This window comes from Notolepis coatsorum, assembly GCF_963971535.1.
Source record: "Notolepis coatsorum genome assembly, chromosome: 18".
NCBI classification, from domain to species: domain Eukaryota; kingdom Metazoa; phylum Chordata; class Actinopteri; order Aulopiformes; family Paralepididae; genus Notolepis; species Notolepis coatsorum.
In genome coordinates, this window is record NC_140182.1 from 94,519,183 (window position 1) to 94,525,798 (window position 6,616).

A 6,616-nucleotide genomic window follows, 5' to 3' on the forward strand; every position below is an offset into this window, starting at 1 on the left:
ACAGAAAACAACTTCAATCATGCCAGATTCAGAAGGTCTGGAGCGCAACTCATGTCATGTCATCGCATGTGATCGCCAAACAGCTGGCCTATTTCCTATGATGTGAGTGTGACAATGGCCCGGGAATGATCTCGTCAGGTTTCTGCATTCTGTTCCCAGGAACAACTTGAATTGCTGGTTCAAATGCAGTTCGTGGGAGATGGGGAGTGACTCACGTAGCTTCAGCTCTCAACGGGGGAACTGCTCTCAGCAGCCCCGGCCCCGGGGCATGATCATTGTGAAACTTCGATCATTTGTCCCGGCAAATATGTCCAGAGGCCATTCTGAATTACCCATAAGAATTTTAACAACTGGGGAATGCACAGAGACACGTAACCCCCCCTCTTCCTCTTACCCTATTTGGCAGTGGCAGGGCCTATTGGAAAAAAATAAGAAAAAGGGGGATCTTTTATGGTGAACAATTCATCAGCCATCTGGTTTGGATGTGGAGCAGGGGGTCGGGCCATCTGATCTGACCTCACTGAGACCTGCGAGGCCTCTGGGGCCGGCAGTACAGCTCTGATGCATTCTCAGGAAGCGTTACCGTCCAAGACCTGTTGCCTCTACAGATCAGGTATCATCCCATGCCGGCCTGTTTACTGTTGAACCACTCCACCCTGTGGCCCCCACACTCTGCTGGTGTACAATAATGAGAGGGAGCCATGATGACAAACCTTGCATTAGGTTTACACTTCAGACACAAAAGGCCATGACTGGCCCATGTCTTTTTTTTTTTTTTTTTTTTTTTTTTTTTTTATCCTAGATGGACTAGCAGCTGTCCAATTCATAACAAAACACATTTTTGGCAGGAATTATAGTGATGAGAAAACAAAGAAGATCATAGGTAATACATATTGGGTTGTTTACAGAACAAATGCTTGAAAGACAAAAGGAGAAAGAGAGAAAGGGAGAAGGAGAGCGGGAGAGCGGGTGAGTGAGAGTGTGAGGGAAGCGTATGGAGTGATGGAAACACGTTTACATTGTGTTTGACACTTGTGTGTGCAGAGTGTGAGATCCATGGCAGTGTGTTTACCAGCCTCACGGGCACCGGTCGGCTCACAGCCAAGTTTCCACGAGGCGCTGTGGACACGCTCTCTCTCTCTCTCTCTCTATACCTGACACACTCATCCAACCCACACACACACACACACACACACACACACACACACACACACACACACACACACACACACACACACACACACACACACACACACACACACACACACACACACACACACACACACACACACACACCAGGGGTGTAAAGTACTTGAGTAATTGTACTTTGTTACAATACTTAAGTACCATTTGGGTGAATTTGTACTTTACTCGAGTATTATTAGGTTTATATACTTGTACTTTTACTCAATTACATTTCAGAGAAAAAAAACATACTTTTTACTCCTTACATTTAAAATGCAGACCTATGTACAAAGTACAAATATCGCAGGTCCAACCATTTTAATTATAATAATTATTTGTTTCTCTGGCAGAACTAACGTTAACGTTATTAATCCTGCGGCCGCGCTTTATTTAAAAACAGCCAATCAAATCCCCATCAATGGAAAATTATCTTGCCCATACCCATGCTGATTGGTCCTTGTGCAAGACTATACGGGGATCTTTGATTAAACACCTGCTATCAGAAGAATAGACAGTCAGATCAAAAGTTTTAACTTTTTTTAGTACTTAAGTACATTTAAAAGTAGAATTTTTTTTACTTTTACTCAAGTGTGTTTTTAGCCAGATACTCGGACTTTTACTTGAGTAAGATTTTGAGACGGTACCCATACTTTCACTTAAGTATAATCTCTGGGTACTTTTTACATCCCTGCCTGACACACTCATCCAACCACACACACACACACAGAAACAAACCACAGGGGCATCAAGGTTCACGTCTCTTTGGATACATGTCCATATGACCAGCTCATGTTTCTCAAACTGCAACTAGGCCACATTATCCTACAATAGACACAGGCAAAAACACAGTAGGACTCCGAATCCAACAACCTCAATCATGTACTGTACGAATGTGTCAGTAATTTCATCATCTCACTTGGTGACAGAAGTTTTTGCATATGACGCGATCTGTGAGGACATTTATAGTCGAGAATGATGAACTGCCTCTTTGAACTGCTGCGGTCAGGCAAGCGCTACCGGAGTCTCATGGCCAGTACAGGGAGACTCAGGGTGCTTTCACACCAGAGCTGTTTGGTCTGGACTATCGGACCAGAATTCGATAGTCCGCTTTTTTGGTGTGGTGTGAATGCGCAGTCGAACTCTGGTGCGGACCAAACACGCAAACTCTGGTCCGCCAAAAAACATAGGTCTCGGTTCGCTTCATCGGACCAAACGCGGACCAAATATAGGAAGTCACCTGATAAACTGTGCATCTTGGGTAGAAGGAAGAAAAAAACACTGCGGCGCGCGACATTCACTGCAAAACAAGCACACTGTAAACATGTCTCGTGGACAGACTTAGGCGAATGATGAAGTGAAAGCCCTGATCGACATATGGGCAGAAGACCAAATAAAACAGCTGCTTGTGGGCACTCACAAAAACAACGAGGTGTACAAGTTGTTTAGCGAGAGGATGGCGGTAATGGGTTATAATCGAACGATGGATCAATGCCACGTCTCTTCGACTATCACGCTTCTTGCGGCTGTTTGTGTTTTCGCGGATTTCACTTCCTGAAGGGGAGGGATTTCCACTCTCCATTGTGTCCAATAGACGAGCGCCCTTTTCGACCGCGTGACATTGTTCAGAAAGTTTGGTGCGCTTGACAAATTGCTGTGTGAATGCAGACGAACCAAATGACGAATGCAACAATGTTGCAACTTCACCACCAGAACCGCACCGAGTCCACCAGAACTATATGTGAAAGCGCCCTAAGAAGGAGCTTCCATCCCTGCCATCAGGATGCTCAATGGCGATCGGGTCTCATTCTCCAACGGACTTACGACAAAAAGGGCTTTCTCTTAGGGCCATTTGAGACCTTTTCGGGCAAGACATGAATATAGACAATATATTATAATATAATATTAATTATATATGTTTTATTGGGACGGTTGGTGAATCCCAAAATCGGCCCGAAAAGGTCTCAAATGGCCCTAAGAGAAAGCCCTTTTTGTCGTAAGTCCTTTGGAGAATGAGACCCTTTAAATTATGTGACACTATGTAACAACCCAGCATCTACACACACTGCACACATCCACATGTACACACTCACTTTAAACACACACTCACCTTATTCACTCACTTTACTCACTTTAGACACTTTAACACACTTTATATGTATCTATTATTAAAGATATTTACACTTTGTGCAATCACATTCATACCTCATTTGCACCTTACCCTAAGTGTTGTACCTCATTTCATCTCTGCATTGTACCTCATTGTTACTCATTTAACTATGTATTGTATATTTTATATATGTATATTGACTGAACATTCCTTTACTTACTTTTTACTTACTTCTTAATTACTTTTTTTACTTCGTTTTTTTTTACTGTATGAAGCACACTCTCAGGGGCTCATACAGAAACAAGCATTTCATCATAAAGTATTCTGTATTTTATTATGACAAATAATAAACCAACTTGAAACTAACAAACTAAATAACAAAAACTAAATAAAAATTTAATAAAAAACTAAATAAAATACAGTTACAAATAAAATAAAAGATATCTTCCTAGACATGGAAGCAATTGTCAACATAGCTCAAGACAAATGGTTTTGTTCGAGAAGCGACAGAAAGAAGCAAAGCTTACTGGTCCTGCCCCTTCCTTACAATATCATATTAATATGTAATAAGTTATCTATCAATATCAAAAATAATATACCTATCCACTACAGCAAAAGATAAACAAATAAATAATTACAAAAATACTAGTTCACATTATTTTCAAGCTCCTCTAACTTATACTTATCCAAGAATTCCTGTTTATATTTGCATTAAACATTTCAATAGTACTTCCACACACACACGCACGCACGCACGCACGCACGCACGCACGCACGCACGCACGCACGCACGCACGCACGCACGCACGCACGCACGCACGCACACACACACACACACACACACACACACACACACACACACACACACACACACACACACACACACACACACACACACACACACACACACACACACAATAATATTCACTGACAGATGAGGTCTGGCATGTTATCTAGTTCCTTGATGAGTCACCAGGTGATGCCGCTGTCTTCATTGATTGCAACACAACTAACACCTCTCTCAGATAGAAGGCAGGGAGAAGAAAGTGTATCCACCTAGGTCCTGAGAGAAAGGTTCTGAAAGGGGGGTTGGGATCGAATTAGAGGGCGGGTAACGTTACTTAATTCAGTGGTGGGGGTGGGGGAGGTGGGGCAGAGAGATGGAAGCACAGAGAGAAAGTAAAAAACACAGCCTCGGATGAATAATGCAATACCAAATGCTCGCAGAGGAGCCACATGTTTTATTGCATATATGCAGGAGAGTTAAGAAAGTTGTGTGTGTAAGTATTGAATATTTCAGATCAAAGTTTTGGAAGCTGTTTGCCACACCGCAGCCCACCACTCTGGCCATGTGGTTGTTAGTCAGAGTAGAGTCTGCGTGCTTGTCTTCAGACACTAGATACCTACTCCAGCCCGGGATTTATGCTAACCCAGAGGAAACGCCAGGATCCCATGTTATACCGTCCCTCTTGTTCAGGACAGTACAGATCGACTTCCTAAGCCTTCTCAAATAATGCAAAATAAAACTGTAGATCATGGCCTGACACACTAGGCAGCCCAGTGTAATTGGTCTATGTTTGTCCAAGCTCTGCCAGGAAAAACATTGGCCGTGCACCTTGTATGAGAGCCGTCCAGCAACACAACAGTCAGCTTTCATATGGGCACTTGGGCAGCGGGAGAGAGGCCAAGAGAGCTGACTGCTCACTTTTAGTTCCTCAACGTCAGTTTACATGTTTTCCTAAACACAAGGAATGCTGTTGGGAGCGGAGGGCCCTGAAACAGATCTTTAGACTCTATTCACTTGTCAGAGAAACAGGAGGTCATGGCGAAAGTATTCCAGGCAGCCTGCTCCAAAGAAAAAAGAAGAAAGAAAAAAAGCGCAAACAGCAGACAAACAAAACAACCAATAAACAAATATGGGTTGCAGCCTCGTTCATTGTGTTGAAAATGATTGACCCAGACTGGCCCTCAAAGCAGAAGTTACTGATAAGAGGTTATCGGATATACTGTATGTAAACATTTCCTGCAATCTCTAACCGGAGGTATGGCCGTAAAGCAGAACTGAATGTACAACTTTCTAGTTGAAAAGAACTGCTATGTCTTTTTGACGCTACACCATGACACCATGACATCATGACTAAACTTAGACCCACTTTTCCTCTCACTTCACAAGACTCTGATGAAACGATGATTCAAGATTACACGACAGCCAAACTGTAGTTTGTAGTTAATCCAATTTGCATGTAATAATTCAGCGACGCGGCACGGACTGTCTGCCGTGTTCTCTGGGGGTGTAAATATGCTGTTGGAGAATGTTGCGCAGGGGAGGACTTCATACCCAGGAGTCTGGAAGACATCCTATTGGTCCAACATATGCCAGACACAAATAATCAACAAGGGTGAAAGCCTATGGGGCTCCAGTCAGAAGAACCAGCCAGTGCCTGTGGGCTTTCAGTGAAGCATGCAAGTCTACTTTCCTCTCTCGAGGCCAAATGCTAACTTCAGTGTAGTAAAGTCATGTTCAGCAAAGCCTTCGTTTACCTTAGTCAATATCAAGCCAGGAAACGGTCTATTAGGAACAGTGTGATTTGGTTGGCCTGTTGAGCCCTATAGGTAGACTATAGAGACCTATAGAGACTTGTAGGATGCTCATTGTTGGTACCTATGCATCTCATCTTGTTTACCTGGTGAGCAAGTACAGACAAACAGGCAGACGAGCAAGCTGTTTAGGCAGACAGAAAGTCACGACAGACCGACAGGTGAAGAGATTGACAAATACACTGCAGCGGACGTCCTGTATCCCAGAGCGAGGAACGCATCCTCGTCTCCGCTGTCTAATCAACCAACAGCATCTCACATGGCTGCTCTTCATCCCCTCATCCCCGGCAACCTCCCTCTGTTTCCTCTTTGTAACTTTTATTTAGGATAGAGGCTCTTAAGCTGCCATGTTTCCCCCCCCCCCCCCCCCCCGCCTGGTCAGAGCGTTTATCCTGGTTGCCATCACAAAGCTATGGCGCCGGCACGGCACATGTCGGGGCGAGCCTCAAGTGCGGGAGAGGAGGAAGTGATCTATAAAGAGGAAGCAGGCAGCCTGAGGCATCCATTTACTCTCTCTCTCTCTCTCTCTCTCTCTCTCTCTCTCTCTCTCTCTCTCTCTCTCTCTCTCTCTCTCTCTCTCTCTCTCTCTCTCTCTCCCTCTCCTATCAATAACAGTTTTATGGGAAACACCTACATGGTTGATATCCTAAACATAGACTTTTAAGGCAAGGTTTTTGGCTTTTAAATACAGAATATAAAGCATCTGTACCCTTCGCCTTTCTCCCT